General features: G+C 42.7%; 1 protein-coding gene across 5 annotated transcripts in view; it reads right to left on the reverse strand.

Moving 5' to 3' along the window:
• The window catches only part of SYTL5 (synaptotagmin like 5), a 96402-nt gene extending 77015 nt beyond the window's left edge, over window positions 1-19387 (reverse strand). For 2 of the 5 annotated variants that reach the window (XM_076355572.1, XM_076355536.1), the window contains exons 1-3: window positions 19338-19387; window positions 18512-18611; window positions 16689-16744 (exon numbers count right to left, since the gene is read on the reverse strand). The gene's annotated coding sequence lies outside the window, so the exon portion shown is untranslated. Of the gene's footprint in view, window positions 1-16688; window positions 16745-18511; window positions 18612-18921; window positions 18991-19337 lie in introns of those variants that run through there. The other 3 variants (XM_076355545.1, XM_076355563.1, XM_076355554.1) reach the window with 3 other exon arrangements.
• Between the last annotated feature and the right edge of the window lie 3557 nt (window positions 19388-22944).

The following is a 22944-nucleotide window of genomic DNA, read 5'->3' on the forward strand; positions in this document are numbered from 1 at the left end:
TGGCCTCTCAGCACAGCCCATCCAGTGCCTCAGATGTGTCTCTCCTGAGAAAAGGGCAGGCAGCTGAAGTTGCCAGTGCTGAACAGCCTGCCTGGCTTCATTCTAGTTTGCACGAAAAGCAACAGCAGAAATACGACAGCAGAGTCTTCAACAGTGACTAGCTGTTGCTAGCCAGGCATAGGGCTGGACAAGTGAAGTTCAAAACTGCACAATGGATCACTGCATGGGAAGTGCTCTAAACCAGAAGGAAGCAGATGTAACTGCTAAAGATGACTTTATAGGACATGACAGAAGATACAGATTTCCATTGCAGAAATATCTTATGAGACCTGAGGCCTCGACCAGTCTTTGATAGCAATCTGAATTTTTCAAATGTAAAGGCTACCTAACGTACACTATACTATGATACTTCATGCTAACTATAAGAAAAGGATCACAAGTTTTCTCATCTACCCTTCTCGCCATGACCTGTCAAGGCAATTCCATAATATAATACTAGTGGGTGCTGTACAAACAGCAGGAAGACACAGAAGCCCTCAAGAAGCAGCTCCTACTCCAACACAGACAAACCCTTAATCATTTCTCTTCACTTCAGATTCCCTTTGTTACCATACTTGATACCTCTCTCCCTCCTTCCAGCTACATGTGTAATTCTAGTGGCACTAGAAGCAAAAGGGTTCAAGAACCTGGCGGTGGGCTTCCAGACTTTCTTCCTGTCCTAGAGCTACTCTTCCAAGTTTTGGGAGGAACAGGTGGTGGGCACAGGCAACATATTACTGGGACACTAGCTTTTAGGTGAAATGGCAAAAAGAAATTATTCAGGAGAAAGACTGTGCAGAGCAGCACTCACAGGATATTAATCATAACTTGACCTTTTTGTAGCAGCTTTCTGCCTCCTTTTGGCCAAGATTTACTCCAGCAATGTGCATAGTAACTGTTTTGGCCTTTTGATTGCATTTGCAATACAGACAGCTTATGCCAATTGAAACGATACCAAAATGTATCATTATGTGAGGGTCAAACTATTCACTGGTCTGGGTTTGAGATGGAAAGCATAGTTGATGCACACTTCCAGTAGGAAATCTATGAAAGATCTTTCAGAGAGGGACAAGTCACCTCTGAGATGGTCCACTGTACACAGAGTAGGCAACCAAAGTTTGCCAGCATGGAAGGGATGGTGGCTCCATGTCCTCACCTGGAGAGCAGGTTTCTCCAAGATGATGGGGACATAGTCACGAGATGCTAATAGTAGCATCTCTTGCCACTGCTGCTGCCTCTTGCTAACCTACAGCAATCAGCCCATCACAGCCTGACCTGTAAAGCCAAGTTCCTCATTTACCAATACAGGTTTTCGAAGCTAAGGTTACATTTATAGAAGCCTGGTTAATAATTTATCAGTGTGAATAGAGTTACATTTTTTCCAGCGATAAAATGCTGGATACCCATGTTTCACAGTTGAGCATTTCTCCTTACATATTGTGTGCAGCAACTACAGTTTAATAGATGCCCTCAGGGAGTATATAGGAGTGATAAGGACAGTTTTAGCTTGGGACTATTGAAAAGTTAATAAGATTTATCTATTTGATCACTGACTCACTCGGAGCACAGAGATTTGGGGTCGGTTTTGTTATTTCCCCACATTTATTAGTATATCAGCTTGTTGCACACACAGCTCATGCTCTTTAGCCTAGCAGGCACTCTCAAAAGGATTCATGCATGCACCTTGTCTGGGGCAGACTAGCTTATCTTCCAAGAAAATCTGGAAAAAAATGCCTCCCTACATGATAAACCCAGATGCTTGAGGAAGAGAAAAGGACAGAAAATTTTTCTGTGACTTATTCCAATACTAGATCAAGTGATCTTCCCAGTCCAATGGTATTGAAACACCACTCACCAGCAAATACTGCCCCACGTTTCCACTTAGTGTAGTCTATTGGGTATTGATAAGCGTTTGGGTCCCCTCAGAGACTGCAAAGGAAGAGCCTGTCAGGACTGGAAGTCTGTTATTTTATGACAGAAGAACAAGCCTCCCCAATTTTAAAAAAGTACGTGATTTTGACTCTGTCTACATCTTTATTCTTTCCTTTATCATTATTGCAAATCAGCATGCTCAAAACACATCTTTTCCTCTTTTATTTAAAGCCCCTTGTCCTGGTTTCGGCTGGGATAGACTTAATTTTCTTCCTAGTAATGTTTCCAAAAACCACAGTAAATAAATGCAAACAAAAAGGTCTTGACAAAAACACTTTCTGATCATCCCAAGATTCTATAATAACTCCTGCCGTTACCACTTGTGAATGTCAGTACTATTCCGACCCTCAGCAATTAAGCTTGCGTGCGTGCACAAAACCCCTAGGCAATTGGTGCTATATTGTGAATGCTATCCCTGGAATTCTTCAAGAAACAAAACAAAACCCCCTAAGCCATGAAGTCTTAGGCACAGCCTTCGGTACTACATCAGACTTTCAACTGTTCAACACCTTAAACACATGTCAATTTTTATTCCGCTCACTTGGCAACATGAGAAAGTTTTAAAAATACACAACCAAAAATGTTATTTTCCACAGGACTCCTGTTCCATTCAAGACACAGGAAAGATAACGGCAAGGCAGCTGCCCAAAATTTCTTCCAAGTTCTACCATTCAGCATATAGCCCAATGCCTTATTTGTGGCACGTTTTCTCACTCCTGAATTCAGGATTAATAGAAGACTCGACTTTTTCTATCATACTTGTACGCATGTATCGAAGTACCTTACAAACACTTATCTATATAGTATTTTTGATGTATCATCTTAAGTTTTAGATAGAACAGCAAAATCCTTTAAGTTAATGAGAAGACAGGAAGGGAAACACTTTGGTAATTTAATGTATCTTGATGGCTGGACACTCCAGTTACAGACAGCCTGATTTTTCAAGTATATTGAGCATCCATAATCCCATATAATTTTAAAGAAACTTATGGACTCCCAGCACCTTTGAGTGTCAGGCCCTGAAGTATAAAATACTTCACCTTGTTATAAAGAACAAGAACCCTTCACTCATCCTCTTCTTTCCTTGCAAAGGCTTTCCTATGCCCTCCAAAAAGCCACAAACCATCTTTTTTATGGGGAAAAACCCCACATTTATCCATTACATATTTTTATATATATATATGCACACAGACACACACCATTGCAGAACTGCAAAGCAATGATTCTATTTAATATAAAGTGATAGCGACACAGGTAAACTGATAAACTGGAAAACCAGTTATAAGCAACATGATTACATTTCTATATTCAAATTCAACAAAGCATCTAAAATCAACTGGAAATCTGAAACTGTTCTCTGCAACGTTTGTTTAAAAGCAGCAGCACTGTTGTAAAACTAATCATTTCCAACAAAAGCGTAGCAAGAGACACTAAGAAAGTCAGTCCCAGAAGCTAAATGGCCTTTCCAGCTGTGAGATGACATCTTCTTGGAAGACATTAAGGAATAGATATTTCTACAAGCTTTTAAAAAGATGCAAAAACAAAATAAAGAAAAAACCAAAGTAAAGTTAAAGTGAATGTTATTAGGGCTGTATAATGCACAAGACGAACAGTAAAATCCAGCTAGTAACATACATTACAGTTTCAAACTGCTGTTTGAAAGCAGAAAATATAACCAGAAGCTAACAACATAAATAGCATAGCTTTGTCTTTGCCACGCATGATCTACTGAACAAAAAGCATAGCCTCATAAAGAACACACCTCAAGCTATTAAAAGCGTACCAAAAAGATAAAATATTCTCCTCCAATCTGAGGGGATTGTACTTAGTAATGGATTATTGAATCTTTTACTTCTCAACTGCTTCAAACTTAACCCAAAAAACTACAAACCAACCCCAACAACAACAGAGGCTAGCCTGATCCCTTTTATCGACCTGCGCTCTCTCTGTAGGGGTAAAATTCAGCGTTAAACACTTGTTAAAAATAGTATCTGAAGACAACATTGTCTCTAGTACTTTAATCCATTACTAAGAAAACTGCAAGATTTTACTGAAATAGTAGACTAGATCACCCTTAGTAAGGGCAGCTCCTTCCCCTCTTTAACGATGAGTCCCAGAAACTCTAAGTTACTTTTTAGCAAATATATTTAGATTCACAGTCTTCCTCCCTCCACTCCTTCAACTCTTAAATCTATAGATAAACTACCTGTAGCAATACTGAATAGTCCCCTAAAAATGGAAGCACGACACATTTCAAAACAATACAGAATGGCGGATGGAAGAACTTTCTAATTGAATTCAGTATTGTTTAGCAGCACGTTTGATCGCGCAACTCTGCAGTGCAGTTACGCCAGTCCATAGGTCAAACACAGTGTGAATTCAAACAGTCGCAGAGACGCCACAGGATGCAGAGCTGTTTCCATACAACATCCTCAGTGAGGTTTCCTGCCATAAGGAAACATGTGGCGTTCAAGCAGGGAACACCACTCCATTAAACAACAACAAAAAAAGTTTAAGCTTTCCTTGAATTAAATTAGAGCTTGGGCACTTTCTTTGGTGTATAGCAGGGGGAAGAGGAAAGGGGTGCAGGTTGAAATGTACTTTCCTATGAAAAGGATCAATCTTTAGATCATCGAATTTTATCACCAAGACATGATAAACTAACTTTGATATACTTCGGCTATGTTAACCAGTAGATTTGGTGAACTAATAAGCAGATACACTTAAAGTTTAATTACACTACAGTAATGATCACTAATCTATGGAAAATGAGTGCGTGGTCTCTCTCTACTACATAGTTCAACATTGCTAGCAGTACACCAAAAGGCTGAGTGCACGAAGATGCTGAAGTTCAATCAGCTGCAAAAATAAACAAAAAAACCTTGCAGGACTAGTGTGCACATAGAGTGGTGGTGATATATTTTTACTTTTTTCATGCTACAATAGGATTCGAATGTCCAGCCGCTGCAATGGGCTACGTGCACTACAGAAAACCTTAGGGAACAAATTTTTTAGTTTCACATGCATCGGTACAAAGTTATCCCAAGATGCACTCCGTTACGTTCATGAAAATCCAAACCACAGTTAAGCTTCTTATGCAAGGCTTACTCACTCACCATTCTTCCAGTGTCACCTGATAAATCACATCTTCTGCATACAGCTTGAATGCGGATGCAACATGAATTCCCACCTACGCAGGGAGAATCCCTTCTCTTGCCTCAAGAGCAACCTTTCATTTCTCAAATGAGCAAACCTCATTTCTCAACAGCAGCAACCTTTTTTGAGGGGAGTTTTACCATCAGAGATGCAGACCTGTCAAATCTCATCTATAAGATTAATTCAACTCCCATCTTAGGCTCCCTTATCGTTATGTCTCCTTCACAGCAACGCAAGTGCTATCCCCTCATTCGTGAACTCACATGAACAAATGAGGCTGGTCAGCTCATCACACAGCTGGCAGATGAGATAATAGGGGAGGATAAAATCTGTTGTGCTGCACCACAACTTTGCATCTCTCCTGGTCATAACCCACTTAGGAAGCCCAGTCCCCAGGTGTAGTTTCCTTGCGCAGATCCAATCCTTTCAAACGACCCGACGTGCACAGGAAGCATCCATCCCACAGCTCAAGGCAGAGGTATGCGTTCCCGTGACACGACAACAGACACAAGCCTGCACATCAGAAGAAGAGAAAGCAGAGGTTTGGAGGTGGCCTGGCCAAGGACACCTTGCCCACGTGTGAGCAAAATCTGGTTTGTTTCACCAGGTCAGACTGCAAGATAAGCATCTCCCTGAGGCTGTATGAAGACCAAGGAGAGGCTGTCTCTGACTAGTCACTCAGGAGCTGGATGAGAGATGATCTCAGCCGTGGGATGTTCTCATTGTTTGTGAAGGGAGTAAGCCAGGATACTGACAAATATTGTGTTTAAATAAATATTTAAAAAGCTTAATTGTTTATACACAGTGCAAATGCTTGGAAACAGGGAAGTCCTACCCATGAAGGCAAATCAGGAGGGGCACAGTTAGATTTCCAGGTCCCTAGGTGTGGGCTAAAATTGGTTTAATAATGAATCCACTAATCCTAGATGTGTTGAGTGCAGGCCTTGCTGCTTTTACAAACCACCTGACAAGAAGATTACTCACGACCTACTGCGGAGACAAGGGGAACGGAAGTATCTGCATGCTTTCAGACACTGGAACATACCCTCCAGCCTGGAGAAGTAGATGAGAAATCAGGATTAAGTGACCACTTAATTGCTAGACACAGATTACTTCAGCTGCTGCAGAATTGGGTAAGTAGGACTCAGACTGTCAAGTTCACCAGAACACTGGGGAATACATAATACTCATATGTGTTTACATATATAATAGCCCATGAAACTATTCTCAAAATCCACCCATCAATTTACCTGCTCCGACATCTTGCTTATATTGAGCTCTCTGAAATTTTCATCAGCTTTTCAAATATTCTGTTCCCCTGTAGTAGCAGGCAAAGCTTACTACAATTCATTTAAAGGCATTTAAAATTAAGACAGGTTTAATATTATTTGGTGCTCTCTAACTCTTCAATCAGATTGTGTCTGCTCAGAATTTATTATAGAAACTTCTAAAATAAAAGTTCCATCTATACAAGTAATTTCCATGTAAGTTATTATAAAATCCCGTAATTCTTGGGAATTTTCTTAAACTCTTGTTCTATTATACATTGTCATGTAAATCATCAATTCACCACTGCTCATGAGAATCTCTATCACCATGTAAAAATATGAAAAGCAATAATCCTCCAAGAGGAACAGCAGACCTCTACTAAGAAGAAACTGTTTCCACCGCATGTAAACTGCGGCAAATTTCTTAGCTTCTCTATACTTCAGCTCCCACCTACGCAGGGAGAATCCCTTCTCTTGCCTCAAGAGGTGATTTCAAGGAAAAATACATCAAGATCATGAGGCTCTCTGACATTATGGGTATACCAGACATTTCACTAAAATGTACACATTATGCCAAATTGCTAAAGCGTCCCATTTATTTTCTGTGGCAAATAGGGTCCCTCCTTTCTTGGTTTGCATATAGTATTAGGTGGGCCAGGAAGCCTCTCTATTAAAGACTAACCAATTTTTTTTTCCATTATAAAAGGTCATTTTCCCAACAACTTTGCCAAGCTACCTATCAGAAATGAAGTTTTCCATGGTACTCACACTGATGTTTTGGGACATATTTTAGCTAAAGTTTCTGAAAAGAGCAAGGAAAAACACCCACCATATTGCTCTTACTTTGTCATAGGTGTAACAATTTCCATTTTCACAAATTCATATACAAGTTGTAGGACAGGGACTTCAAACTTAAACAGGATAGGGAGCATTTTCTATCAGGGAATATCTTTTTGCAGACGCTGTTAAAATTAATCTGGTTAAAACCACATTTTAAGCTTCTGGAGGAAGGCGTAGCTCATGCAAACTTGATAAAGACTTGCTGGAGCTACCAAATACATAAAAACAGAAATTTTCTGAGTGTCAAATTTGGGCTGATTTTGGGGGAATGGGGTGGAAAATAAGAAAAAAGAAAAAAACAACAAAATAAAATGAACACAAAATGAAAAACACCCTACGTGCGAGACATACTGGGCAACCTGATCTATAAGAATTGCTGGTTATGCCACTTATAATACGTCCAAATCAACTAATTCCATCTGTTCTCACCCTTCCCAGAAGGGAGGGTCTTTCAAGACTTTTCATAAACATCTGTGTCATTCCTTAAGCAATGAAATTCAAATTTCTGGAACAGCTGAAGCTATTTGCTTAGCAAAAAGAAGGAACACTAGACACCACAACAAAGAATTCATTTGATTACTTTCTTGTCTAAGTCAATACTATAAATGGTTTAAAAGTTAATTAAATGGGTAGACTGAGAGAGCAAGGCACTGAAATCTAAGACTAATACCCCGGGGTATCAATATAGAAACAACTCCATTCAGGAGGTTTCACAAAATTTAGAAAGCTTGCTTTGATTTTTGGACTTCTGTCAGGTCTATTAATTGCAATAGTCCAGATACAAACTTAACCGAGGAAGCACAGGGACACTGGTTCCATTTAGTTATGAACTTATGGAAAACCGTGGGGAGGAAAATGCAGGTATTGCTCGGTATTTGCCCCGTTCCTTCTGTTCTTTCAGTCAGAAATGCCGGCCTTGCTGGACCTTTTTTCTGACCTCACGTGAGTGCTCTTATGCTTTCCTCTCAGAGAACATGAAAACTGCACTAGCACGGCTCATGAAACCTCACTGCAAAATATCATGGTTAATGGTTGTAAGCCTTAAATACTATTCTGCTGTTTTCAGCTTGGCTCACTGCTCTCCTTCAGTAAGTGGGTAACCTGTCAGGGGTTTTTTTGGTCGCCCCCCCCCCGCTGCGAGGTCTCCAGACACATATATACTTGCACTCTTTTACTGTGGGGAAGATGTAACAGTATTTTGGTAAAGTAGTCACTCTGTCCTGGAATAGTAGTCACTGGAATAGAAGAGTGAAGAACTATTGTACTGGGGGTTGGAAAAGGGACTCTAAAGGTGAATAATTAGAGCTGTGAAAAATTATCTGGTTTTGCTAGAGCTTGAGGCAAGTATTTTCTTTGGGTTGCAGTCATCATGACTGCAACAATCATTCTGTTCAAACTCACCCCAGAATAAATCGGGGCAACCCCCAGTATCAATACAGGCTGGGGGATGAAGGGATTGAGAGCAGCCCTGCCAAGAAGGACTTGGGGGTACTGGGGGATGAAAAGCTGGACATGAGCCAGCAATGGGCGCTCGCAGCCCAGAAGGCCAACCGTATCCTGGGCTGCATCAGAAGAAGCGTGGCCAGCAGGTCGAGGGAGGTGATTCTGCCCCTCTACTCTGCTCTGGGGAGACCCCACCTGGAGTGCTGCGTCCAGCTCTGGAGCCCTCAGCATAAGAAAGACATGGACCTGTTGGAGCGGGTCCAGAAGAGGGCCACGAAAATGACCAGGGGGATGGAACACCTCTCCTATGAAGGAAGGCTGAGAGAGTTGGGGTTGTTCAGCCTAGACAGGAGAAGGCTTCGGGGAGACCTTATTGCAGCCCATCAGTACTTAAAGGGGGCTTATAAGAAAGATGGCGGCAAACTTTTTAGCAGGGCCTGTTGCGACAGGACCAGGGGGAATGGCTTTAAACTAAAGGGGCGTAGATTTAGGCTAGATATAAGGAAGAAATTTTTTACGCTGAGGGTGGTGGAACACTGGCACAGGTTGCCCAGAGAGGTGGTGGATGCCCCATCCCTGGAAACATTCCAGGTCAGGTTGGACGGGGCTGTGAGCAACCTGATCTAGTTGAAGATGTCCCTGCCCACGGCAGGGGGGTTGGACTAGATGACCTTTAGAGGTCCCTTCCAACCCGAACTATTCTATGATAAAACCTACTCAAACCCATTTTTAATGGGTTTCAGTACAGATTTTGTCCCAATCCAGAACTACCACAAATCTTGGAAAGCTCACTTTGATTTTCAGGCTTGTCATTAAAATCTGCCCCCATGAACATACGCATATCTCAATTTAACATGATTTGAGTTGTCACAGAAGACTGAGAACTACCAGCCTCCGGTTCTGCTACCAGCCTCCAGCAGATTTCCAGGGGTGCGCATGTATGAGTGAGTGCCCATATGTGTGAGTGAATTAACATTTAAACTGGTGGGTAGAAGGACACTAAAAGGACTCCCCCCATCCATTGTGCCAGACAGAATTCTTCGTGAGAACAAAGAGCCCAGTTTAAACTGCTTTAAATACAGGGATCCAGCTCCTCCAAGCCATATATTGGAGCCATATCCAATATAAACTGATATGGCTCTGTTGAAGGAAAAAGAATTGTCATTATATTGTTTGGTATCAACACCTGGTTGGTTTCAGTTTGGTTCAGCTCCATTCTTAGTTTCCCTCAACTCAACACTTTAATACAATTTTTTGTTACAACAGTTGGGGGTGGGGGTGGGGGGGGGAAGGTCTCAGGTGGACAGGCAGTTACAATAAACCAGCACGGTCCCTGAGCACATTAAAGCATACTCTTCCTCTGCTAGAATCACTAGACACCTTTTCAGCCGAAGTCCACCAAAAAGCATAATTGGTAAAATTTCTGTTTATTTCTAGCGAATCCTGGACATCTCAAGTACTGCACAGCATTTCATTACGACACTGTCATGATCATTACTGCTCAACTGCTTCTACACATCGTCTCTTGCTGATCTTCCATTTACGTTTCTTTATATGATAGGGTTTCAAAACATAGTTGGAGAAGTCAACCTCTACTACTGAAGATCATACTATTGCAGTGCAACAAAACCCACAGGCAGAAAGCCAAAATTATGCTGTGCTATGCTGTGTATTTATGAATCAACATCCTCAAAATCCAGCAGGTATTAACCGGAGATGCAGCAGTAATAAGTCGGGTGGATCAACACTGTGGGATTCCTTAAATAGTAACAGAAAAGTTGTAATGTATTAATAGTCAATGCAAAGAATATGGTCATGGTCCCTTAATTTAAGGATGCAGAAATTTGATAATACAAAAGTAATTGGCATCTGGCTAATTCAGGAACATTTGCTTGAATGCCAACTCTGACCAACTGAAAGATTTTCCTTATTTTTAGGGAGCCATGCACTAGGCCCATTTTCTTTTCTCACTATCCATATTCACCGGTAAATAAAGAGTATCATACCACAGGGAGTACACTTCAATATTAGAGGTATTTTCCACTGCTATTTTAAGATACTCTTTCAAAAGAGCAAGTTTCTGTCTGTGCTATGAAGCTTTTAAAACGAACCACAAGCTGCTTAGGTATACTAGGTCCTTCAAAACTAAACAGAGAAACCCACTGGGAGGCAAAAAGGGAGCACAAAGCACAGACTGTTAATTGTCTCCTGCTTATTCCCTCCTGCCCCTTGAGACATGATATTGCATAATCCTTCTGCTGCTACTCTTTTGCCTAAAAACTGCTATTTGGGTATACATGTTAGTATTACAGTAAAGGAAAACACTTTACGATTCCATAAAAGGATGCCAGAATTATCCCCAGGAACCCAAACATAAACATACTTTTAAGAGCTCATATATGTGTTTTTACTGCTTTCCTTCCCAAAATGTTGTTCAAATATCCACTTACGTTACTGAAATAAGAATGTCTTGCTATGTATTTTATCCTTTACGATTTACAGGTCTTTTGATTTTCCTCCCCAAAACAAAAAAAAAAGTGGAAAGATAACCATGGGGGACCTTACATTCACAGCAAGGCTCAAGAATATTTGCAGTAATGGAAAGAAAGCTTTCGGCCTTCTCTCACATAATTTATGCACTGAGTATTACTTCATTGCTGTCCTCAGGAATAACGGTCTGAAGACATGTGCATAGTTATCTAACAAAAAATTCTGTTTTGTGAATTAACTTGAGAGTGTTTTCTATGTATATGAACATATACATAGTCATTCTTCTCGAATAAAGCTACAGCTTTCATACTATACAGACTACAGTTAAACTCTAATGTTGAACTTCTGAGCGTCTTTTATTGTCTCGACCCATTTCATGCTTCTGCTCTCCTCCTTTCGAGGTCAAAGTGACACGATTCAGCCACCTGGGGGCATGCAATAGATCCCAGCATGTTCTCTGCCCACCATCACTGCATCTTCACCTGATGCAACGAGACAACAGGAGGGACAGAAGCACTCTGAAGCCAAAAGGGGAAAACCACTCTGCCATTCTTCCTCTGGCTTCAGCTTGCACCTGCATAAGTGAAAAGTATCTCCACTGTAAAATCAGTGGCAACGGTAAAACAAGCAGCTCCGCTCCATTTAGTGATCCCGTCTTGTTACTGATTATTTTGTCATCTCAATACCCTATTGAAAAAAGAAAGTCACATCCCTGGCTCTGAGAAGCTGCCACGTGGTGATATGTTATTCTGTCCCTCTTGCCATTCCTCTGTTCCTCAAATGTCACAATGAAAAACTTCAACCTGGTCTCATTCCCTCACCATTAACAAGAACCAGAAGGTCAAAAGGGGCATTTTTGAGAATGTCAAAAATAAAGGCAGTTTCAAAACAGTGCAAGTTTATACATCAGGTGCAGTCTACTTCCAAGCAGAATCAGATGGATAGTATCAAGTCAAAAGACAGGCGTATCAAACAAGACTTTGATTACTTCTAGCTTTTGAGCATAGGGCAATCAAAAAAATACGTACTACACACAGTACTTACAATAAACTATTCCACCATAAACAGCTTGTGCAATTAAGTTCTCTCTTTTTTTATTAATTCATGGGGTTTTCAAATTTGAGATCAGCTGTTTGTGTGCCAGTGATACAACTTAACACACACACGCCCCAAACAAACTTGCGATCCATGCCGTATTGTCTGACGGCTATGTTTTGGTATCAGATGAAATATGATGTTGCCCAGATTTAAGGTTAAGAAACAGTTACTGCTTTTCTAACATTACTTTTTCAATTAAAGGGAGAAAGGTCACGAATGATGTTTCATTAGCCTGATATTGCTATGCATTTTAAGGTGGCATGCTACAGATGTAGCGAGTCTCTGAATTGATCTGCAGAATGTTTAAAATTAGGTTAATGAAATCCATTAGTAATGAATTTCATTAGTTAATGAAATACCACTAGTAACAGTACTGACTCAGATCAATCTCATCAGAAGCCAACATGTGAATGAGTGCAGAGGTTCAATGAATGAAGGCCAGAACCTTCACGATGGGAGCGGGCACAGGAACGGGCCGGAATAAAGACTGCACTTGTTCAGAAAGAGGACTTTCAGCTAGGTCATCTGCATTTGCTCAGAAAGAGGACATTCAGCTAGGTCATTTCAGTAAAGCAGTAGAAGGCAAAGACTTTTAAAGCAAGATAAAAGAAACCCACAGCTCTTTTTCTGCCTTTACCCAGGAGCAAGTCCTTCAATCTTGAGTCTGGGAGAGAAAGAGCAATCTTCAGAAGGTGGCAAACTGTTTGGAAAACAATTCTACACCACTATCTTTGAACCAGAGGTCTTACGCTGAAGTGTAAAAGCATCAAATATGTAGAGTACTTCTAAACGTCCCCAAGGCTTAACTCTGTTCTGAAAAGTTATGAACTTAAAAACAGTACCTTGTGACTGATTTACAAGTTTTACTACTTGATGTTGTGCATCCCTGATTCATGCAGGGAGGTAGACCGTAACTGAGTTTCCCTTCCTCACACGAGAGAGACGCTGCTACCGGAACACCGTTCAAAGCAGAAGGATTCTGTCCAGGCTTGTGTCTCAATTAAAACCATCTACAATCTCACTGGAAGCTGAAGGATGTGGACAATGAACACAAACCCTTTAGAACATTTCTTTTCCCTCGTCTTCCTCAAAACCCAACTTTACTCTAAAAAAAAGACAACATTAGAAACGCTTGTAGCAATCATCAGCATTATCCTCACTAAATTAGTGAGAAGGCTTTTGCAGGTATCAATGGTTCATGTCTTCCATCAAGCCTAAAGCTGAATGCTTAATCGCTTTTACTTCCAAACGCAGCCTTTTCATATTTGGAAACATGGTGTGGCAAACTCACATTAAAACGTTTGCACAAAATTCATCAGCAGTGAGCTCATAATTTCAATTCAGATATAAACAATATTGCATTAATTATTTAAACACTTAATTGAGAATGTGCACTTTCAAAACTCATGTCCCACAAATCATTTTGACATGTTTCTGCTCCCTTCCACAACAGAAATGAAATGTCATTGGCAAGGTCATGGTTCAAAGTGATTTCAGGGCAAACTGCAAATTCCTGCCAAATCAGAGATTGTCTCATTAAAAAAATATCTTAAGAAAAGGTTTGATCAAGAGGGACTTGTACCTTATCACGGTTGATACTGTTTAAGCAATTCCCTTAAAGATTCTGACAATCATAACCAAAACAAACCCCTGCCTAAAGACATTCAGGAAAACCAAGAAATCCAAAGGAATATTATTTCTGGTATGAAACGCTGACAGCCCAAATACTGGGAGAATGCGCAGGTAAATTCACCTAAATGGCCTCCATTTGGGTTCTGCACTTAGAAAAGCCAGAGCCAGACAAACGTATACTAATGAAAGCACAGGGTTTACAAATATACCAGCAGCACCATGGCATGCAGAATTCCTCACACCCATCGTTCAGGGCACTCCTTACTCACTCCAGCGCCAGCCAGATGACACTTTTGTTTGCGCAGGTTACTCATACTTCTCCACCTTTCTTTGCTTCCATAATCATTTCACAGCAGAAACAGAAAATACCAGGAGGTACATCCTTCTCCCTTACTAGGTTTCAGTCTTACCTAATAAATCATTATTCTCCAGTGCACTAATAATTTTTCTTCTCCTGACTGCATCCTACTTGTCCACATTGTTCTGACAGCAAGGGTTTCAAAACAAGACAGGGTGAAAAACAACAGTCCCATTAAAAACTTAGCTATGGCTTCATTCCTTTTTCCCCTCCAAAACTTAACATTGGTAATAACAATGGAGAGAGCTCTAATCTAGATACAGATGCCAGCAGTTAATAGACATTTTCACTACTGTATCATCTTAGTCTACTTAAAATATATCTATAGACCAAAGGGATAGAAATACTCCTGGAGAGAAGTATATAATTGTACTTTAACTCCAGAGCATGACAAAAGTCAAAGAAGCTGGTTTATAGTTGGCAGCTGTGAAAAATGTTACAGAAACAACAGCTAGTGTAGAAAAAGCTGTTAGGAAAAGTGCCTTCTGCAATGCAACATATCACTGCAGGCAGCCGTATTGCCATTTTTTACTATTAATCTCCAATGTAAAACCCAAATATGTTTCGAACCTATGGGTTTCAAGAATACTCACTTTCATCATATTCCAGTCTTCTGGATTACTTTACACACGATGAAGATTCCCCGTTCCCAAGACAAATCTCATGTTCTCACCTGTCCATGTTAACACACTCCATAATGCGGTTAGCGTCCATTCACTGTAGGCATTAGTGCAGCAACAGCACTAATTCCTACACCATATCTTTATTTAATTGAATGTATGTCTTATACACATACATATATGTCTTATATACATACATCTCTTAGCCTTCTGAAGTCACACACGTGTATAAGCACCTGGCATCTTTGGCATCATTAGCCTACTTATTATCTGAAGCAGGTTTAATATTGCGAGAATGGGAATTCAGTTCCTTATTTCCTCCATTTTTCTCTTCCCCAACCCATCAGGCATTAGGGATTTTGTGCAAAGATTCAGGAAAAGGAATGATGTTTTAGAAGCGATATTAAGTACATCTCTCCCTACGTCTGACCTTTTCTACAGTTCTGCAATGTCCCCAGAAGTAATGAGACAAGCTCAGATTCAACCCATATACAATTACTCAAAAAGCCATCAACTGTGCCACACAGTAGCTGCCAATGAAAAATATCATCTCCAAATGACAAATTACTTGCTTTCAAACAGTGCTTTCTCCCAGAAATCTAGCAGAATCCTTGGAAACAATGTTCCCATGGTCATGGACATTTGTTTCCACGGTATTCAGAGAATACCCTGCAAGTTCTGTGCCATACATATAAAAAACCATTTCCTTCAAGCTCCACTCTCCTGTTCAACCCCTGGAAACACACTGGTGCTGTATACAATTCCTGCAGTGTCCCCATCCCTCTAATACATTATCTAAAACTTCAAGACATTCACGCTGCGAACGTGTTTTCCTCCCATCTGCTGATACACTGCTACTTCCACAGTTTGCGAGGCTGCACAGGTCAAAGGTATTAGTCTAATCCAAAAGTTACCAGAGTCCCAGTGGAGAGACACTAATAAGTTCAGATCACAAGTTATCCCAACGCATAATGCAATCACTCCTAAAAGCACAGTCTTCCTCACATGAAATGGCTGTGGTGAAAGGTAATTTCTCACAAAAAAAAGCTATGACAAATTCATCTGGAACCAAGATAGAGAGCAACTGAAAAGAGAACTTAGATGTCAACAACAAGGGATGCCCCAGAGAATTTAAATATTCCAGAGATGCATTGAAGTGAAGATGCAGAGCACCTCTCTTAAAAATAAATAAAATGCTCATTTAAGGGGATTCCTGTTAATACTCATTTGTGGAATATAGTACAAACCACGACGGAATTTTGTTTCATTTCCGATACCCATTTACGTTTCTAAGCAATACAAAAAGCACACCCAGGGAAAAGTTACAGTGAAAATAAAAAGGTACGGATTACAGTAATTGAATTACGAAGAAATTTCAGTGCAGACTGAGGTAAAGATAAAAAAAAAATCAGACAAATTCAGTTCCCGAGGAATTGATTCTGCTCTGAAGCTGCGCCTCAGCATATGGAAAGCCATGCAGAGAGGGGCCACTCGGTCGCACCCAGGACAGACAAAGGTACAAGCTTAACAAGATCTTTTTTTACAGCAGAGCCAGGCTGTTTGGAACAGGAAGAAGGCAGAAGGCTTCACTGGCATATATCGTATTGTATACGTTATACATTGGTATACGTTATATGTATAGGTTGATATGGTCCTTCTATATAAATAGATGGGGAAAAACTACTCTAAAGATCCCAAAAGAAATACGGACAGATCAGCTTCCTGGGCCTACCACAAATACACCTCCTACCTACTGTCCTTGGACTCAAACCCACACCGTTCTTCAAGGTCTACTCTTCCAGCCGTTCTTACCTATTCTGCTTCCCTAAGTTTCCAGGCTCTGGGACACCGCATCAGCGCGCTCATCCCTGGTATGAAGGAAGTTTGATTAGAAGGCAGAGTAAATGTAGGCAAGGCAATAGCAATAAAGAACTGGGAAACAAAAGTGCTCAGTCACAGAGCAATCCTGCACTGCAGCTGTCTTCAGCCATCGCTCCACCAAACGGATTCCCTTCCTCCCTCCCACCCCGCAAGACCAAATGTCTTACTAACAGACAGCAGTGAATCATCAGATACGAAATTCGTCTCTCTTGATAAGGGAGATTTAGAGGGGAGAACATCATGTAATAAGAACATGTTTTGTAGGTAGGCAAACAACCAGATGACTGCAACATCACACTGGAAACTGTTTAATAAGATCCTTCATACCTACTGTTTTTCCACTCCAAAAAATACAGCCACACGGAATTTTGATTAAATAAGCATTTCTCCATCCCAAAAGAACTTAAGATTTCAACTACCATGAAATCTATGAAAGTCAGAATGTGCTAATAAGTATTTCTTAAGGGTAAACATAGTGCTGAGGACAGCTTAGAAATGTGAGCACATTAAATCACTTCAAATATTTAAACACACTGATATTGTCTGGAAATCATACCCATACCCATAGCCTTACAAACCACATTCCTCAAACCTTACTCAGATCTATGAACAGCAATTCTCACCTTCCAGATCTTCACTATAATCGCTTAGATGCAAAAACAGAAGCACAGAGACCCCTGGATCTAATTGTGTTTGGGGAATAATTTGTATTAGAGAAATACACACAGAAAAGCATATAGCCAAAGGCTAACCATTGGTATTACCGAGCCCTTTTACATCCAGAAACTTGGGGGAGCAAAGGGAGGGAGAGTATACGGAGAGTGTGCTCTCAGAGGTGACACAGCTTTCCTGATTATATGCCTAATAGAGGCAATAGGGGTTCATTATGGTCACCTGCTCCAGCCCCCCCTGCGTGTAGCCCGTAAGATTTTCCCCTACTAAGTCCTGTTAAAAACAGGCCTGGCTTCAGAAAAAACATCCTTGGTTTAAAGCTTTTTAATGATGAAAAACTTTAAGACTTTCTTAGTCCCACGAGTGCTGTTACTTTAAAAAACTGCACTCCCTGTCTAGTCTCAGGATGTCCAACCTCCCATTTCCAGCACTGGATGTTGTTAAACCTTTTCTGGCTTGAGTTAGGAGCCCATGATTCCTCACCTTGGCATTTCTAGGCAATGATCCAATCACTTCTTTCTTTCTTTTGGACCCACTCAAGACAACATATGCTCTGAGTGGCTTTACAGCAAGGGGCTTTTAAATGTTTTATATACTGCAGGGGGCTGGACCTCGCACACAAACCTCTCGCCTGAAGCGCATGCAGCAAAACAGTAACGCTTGTGCACCTCACAGGTCATTTTCCCACCTGCTCCTCTTATCTTCTCACATTCACGTGATGGGCTACTCCCTGGCTGGCTGCCCATCAGCCCTCCCAAGGCTTTCCAAAAATCACCAACTCTGGGGTGCAGAGTCCCCAACTAACTGTTCCTTGTGGTATGACTCCACACTTGGTACGCTGAAATGCGTATTGGCTAGCCGCACTCGGTTACTACCAAGTAACCCAAACTACTTCATGTAAGTGGTTCTCAGCCTCCATCATTTACTCCTTTCTTTGTACAGTCGTATAATAAAATTTAAGTTATACGTTATTACATTTAACAAGAAGCAGACTACATTTTTCAAAGCAAAAACCTGGAAGAAGAATTTAGGCGGCACACAACAAGAGCTGATCTTCACCTGCGCGCCGCAGAGCCACTCACCTGCTCGGTGACGAAGAGGCCAATGAAGCGCCCGTTCCTTACCCTCCCTTCCGCTGAGCAATAACCACAAACGGCACCGCTGACGGGCACGATCCGCCGCCTTCAATTTTCGTAGTAACGTATGGCAGAAAGCGTTAAAAAATAAAACCCAGCCGAACACGCGAGCACCTCCCGTCAGGTTATCAACGCCAGAAGCACCCGCTCTCCGGGGGGGGGGGAGCCGGGCTGGCGCAGCCCCCCCTCCGGGGAAGGGGCGCCGGCGGGAGGCGCAGCCCCGCGGCCGGACAAGCCCAGCGCGGCGTCCCGCCGGCGGCACTCGTTCTCCACCGGGACGGCGCCGCTGGCTCCCTCGAGTCCTTCTCGCGGGAGAAAAAAAATGCCCAAAACAGCTGCTATTAGGAAAGAGGGACCTACCAGGAACCTCGGCGGGAGAAGAAAAACGCATACACGCAGCAGCATCCCCGCCGCCGCCGCGGCAGCTGGTGTCAACTCCGCGGCTCGATGGAGCCGGGCGGCAAAGTCCCGCTCCCTGCCGCCGCGGGGCTCCGCTGCCGGCCCAGGCGCGGGGCGCAGGCACCGCACCGAGCGCACCAGAGCCGCGCTGGCACACGCGCGGGGTACGGGCAGGCTCGCCCTGGCGCCCGCAGGTGCAGCCCCGCGGCAGCCGGCCTCGCCCCTTCCCCGCCCGCAGCGCCGCTCTCCCCCCGCAGCCGAGGGCTCCCACCGCGCGCGGGGAGGGCTGGAGCCGCCCGGGGGTGGCTCGCCGCCCAGCCGTCCCCGCCGGGAGGGGAGCCGCCTCCACCGCCCCGCGGGCGTCCTGCCGTACCTCTCCGGCTGCTGCTGGGCGAGCCCCGCCGCCGCTCCCCAGCGGCCGCCCTCCGCCAGCGCCGTGCCGCCCGCCCGCCGCCGCCTCCCCGCAGCGCCCCTCGCCGGCGGGAAGCGGCCGGCTGGGGGCCGGGCCGGGCGTGCGGGGCGGGAGCCGGGGCCGCCGCCGCCGTCCCGCGCTGCGGGGAGCAGGGCGGAGCAGCCTGCGGAGCGGCTCCGCCGCCCAGAGGCCGCGGGGCCGGGCGGGGGCGCCTCCGCGGCGGCCCCTCTCCCCCCTCCTCCCGCTCCCCCTTCGCGCACGGGGGCGCGGGGCTGCCCGCCGGGGGGGCCCGGCCGCGGGGCACCACCCGCCGCCCCGTGCGGGAGCCCGGCGGGGCCCCACCCGCCAGCGCAGGTCTCCCCTTCCGAGGGGGCTGGGGAAGGGTGCGCATCCCCGTTATACCGTCTCCTCGTTTTCGGCGGTGTTTTAAGTTGCGTGGAGCTAGCAGCTCAGGAGGCGAGCCAGTGATTTCTCAGGATGGGCTTGGAAGGGGGGAAAAAAAAAGGTATTTACTTTACAGTTTTATGATTTTTCAACCGTGAGGACACAGTGGCTGTACCTGTTCTGTGCACTGGGTGAGGGAAGCGCCCAAAGGGTCAAGCGGTATGTGAGTGTGTAATAAAAGGCACTTGTCCTAGCTGTCCTCCCTACAGCTACACGCAACGGTTCTTAAGCTTTACGACCATCGCTTTTAATCGTTCGAGTGAGCTAGATTTATCAGACAGCTCCAAGCATTACAAAATGTTCCAAATTTCAAAAGTAACCAAGCAAAAAGCATCTTGATTCATCCAGATGAATTGAATGATTCATTCACCCTCGTAGGCATCCTCGGGTACCTGAAGAGCTTGCGTAGCAGGCATCTAAGAAAGATAAGGAAACTAATTTAGCACTTATGTGTATTTCCTAACATGTTAAAATATGGTTTTGAAACTGGTGCAGTAAACAGAGGTAGGCCATGAAAATGCTTAAGACCTTTTCTCTTTCACAGCTGTAACTGACTTTAAAACGGACCTAATTTTACCACTTTCAATAAATTCCGATACATGCAACCAAAATCTCCCGCTTGGCTTTCACACGTAAAATTTTAGCATAAAAATTGCAGTTTATGCACGATAGCAATGTAACGTTACCTGTTACCTGCAAATTCCTGGTGTTGCATTTTTAAGAAACTACAGTGTTTGTACTATTCCAAATGATGCATGTGTTGGGAAGTTTATACTTAGGAGGTACAATGTTTACTTGGTTAGTATATAAATACAGCCCCTTGCAAAGCTAATTTGAGTTTGCTACATGTTATACTCGCGACACCATTCTTTGACTTGGTTCAGGAAAAGCTGTTGAAGGGATCTGCTCTAAACTAAATGCTCAGGTACGTCATTTGTCTGTAATTGCCAGAATAACAGGTTGGTCTCTATAACAGTGTGAATCATTATCAAAAAAGATACGCAGGTGAATATATTCTGTAATGCATGATTTAATTTTAAGTATTAGAACAACAGCTTCAGATTTATGAGGGTTTTTTCACAGTTTCATCTTATAAATGTTGTTGGGGGGGTGGGGGGTGAAAGGAAGGGCTAACATCCGTTTGCACAGCAGCCCGAGAGCTCAGATAGAGCGTTACCAACCAGGATACCCAAGTACAAGGAGAATTTCTGAGAAACATAGCAGAGCTTTTGTGTTTCTGTTGGGGTAGAAAGCAGCTGCTCTTAGAGACTGGAGGCCCCATATTATTTTGGTAGCACTGCCCCATACCAGTCCGTATTTATTAAGCGCTCTTTGTGATCCGTAACAGACCACATGAACCAAGGGCTTTAGAAATCAGGATTACAGAAAGCTGGGGCCTGTTTAGAACAAAGGTAAAGTATTCTTGCTATTATTTCTTTGGTGACTTCGATCTCCATCAGTAACACTTGCATTGCTGTAAAGAATTACCCCGCTACGGTCCCAGGCTGCAGCTTTATTAGGAATGACTCCTAGTACTCACGGCCCTTTTCCGGAGTGCTATGGCAACTCTCTTGTCCTCTGGGACAGCGGTTTTCCAGTCGGTTTTCTTCTCTGGATACGGAACCGCTAACTCCACGCACCAGAAATCAAGGAACTTAAACATTTATTGATATCCTGGTTCACACAGCCACCACATCTTCAGAACGTGAAGAACTTGCACAAATTACACAGCGTTCAGTGCAATAACGTTAATGAACAAAACCTAGTTTGCTTTCATTTCGGGTAGCATTAGAGAGTGCTCTGCAAGGTTTTATTTCTCCTCACCTTAATCTAATCTATCAGTAAATATCAGAAAACTAGGCTATTGATGCAATTTGCTAAACCAAAATGTTTTGAGTAAGAAATCATGTGGCATGAAATAGAAAAGAGATTTTTTGATAAACACCCAGCTGTTAACAGCGAGAGCTGCCGTGGGACAACTATTTACATTTCACTCCTAAATAACACAGGTGCTAGGAGCAGAATTTGAGAACAAAATTTTAAACGAAGGCTTTGTCAAGGAAGCTGAGATATGCATGTTCTCATCGTCAGGCTATTTTTCAAGCTTCCTTCCAGTTATTCACTGTCGTCTTAGCCTTCTCTTCCTCTCCATACTGAACAAGTGTGGTCAAAAGCAGGATGAGGATGCAGAAAATGTTCTACAAGAAGAATGAAGCCGTCTCTTGTACAAGAGGGCAACATTTTGAAAAGGCAATTATTTAAGGTTTTTCTTAATGTCAGTTACTATGCAAACAGGAAAATTATATGTCACAGGCTTCGAAATGAAAAAGGGGGAACCGATGTCATTAGCTGCTCTAAGACAAGGCCATTTCTGTTTCAGCCAGTGAAAAGATTTAGAAAAGCAGGTATTTAGAAAAAGCTTTTCAGGGTAATTACAGTGTCTCCTGTTCTTTTTAAAGGAGAAGTTAAAAGCGGACTTAGAGATACATCAGATGCAACAACAGATCGGTACTTCTCTTTCTCACATCATAAAACGAGGAATCTATTTACTTGCTCCTGCTTTTCTTTAGTACATTTAAAAGAAAAAGAATAAGAGAATGCACTTATTGGCATCTCACTGTGCTATGTTAAGCCAATATTTGAATTACTGCCTAGAATGAACTCATGCAAGCTAAGGGAATGCTCTTACAGCCCCCGTTACTGTGTGTACTCTTTACTTAGACAGTTATTTTGGTGTCAGCTATGGCATTCTTTGCACAAGCAAGAACTATGCAAAGTGAGTAAGAGCTATAGAATGAAATGCTGCGTAAAGAAATGTTCAGTTAACATCCAGGTGCCCTGTGTTCCACAGTAGGACAACGAGAAGTGTTCCTCAAGGCAACACTGAAGGAAACATTAAAGGAAGTTGAACACGTACGACGCACCTGCAAAGCATAAACTGGGAGCACAACGTATAATTTCATCCTAAATGTACTGAGGTACTTTTTAGAATTACTGTTTTACTTCAAAATAGCTAGCTACACTTCTATCAACTAGTAAATCCATCAGTAAAATATCTGTATTTTTCACAAATGTTTTATTGCAAAGAATTTTAATGGCCTCTATAAAATACAGAAACATTTCA

The sequence above is a fragment of the Aptenodytes patagonicus genome, chromosome 1 (assembly GCF_965638725.1).
Source record: "Aptenodytes patagonicus chromosome 1, bAptPat1.pri.cur, whole genome shotgun sequence".
In the NCBI taxonomy this organism is placed as follows: domain Eukaryota; kingdom Metazoa; phylum Chordata; class Aves; order Sphenisciformes; family Spheniscidae; genus Aptenodytes; species Aptenodytes patagonicus.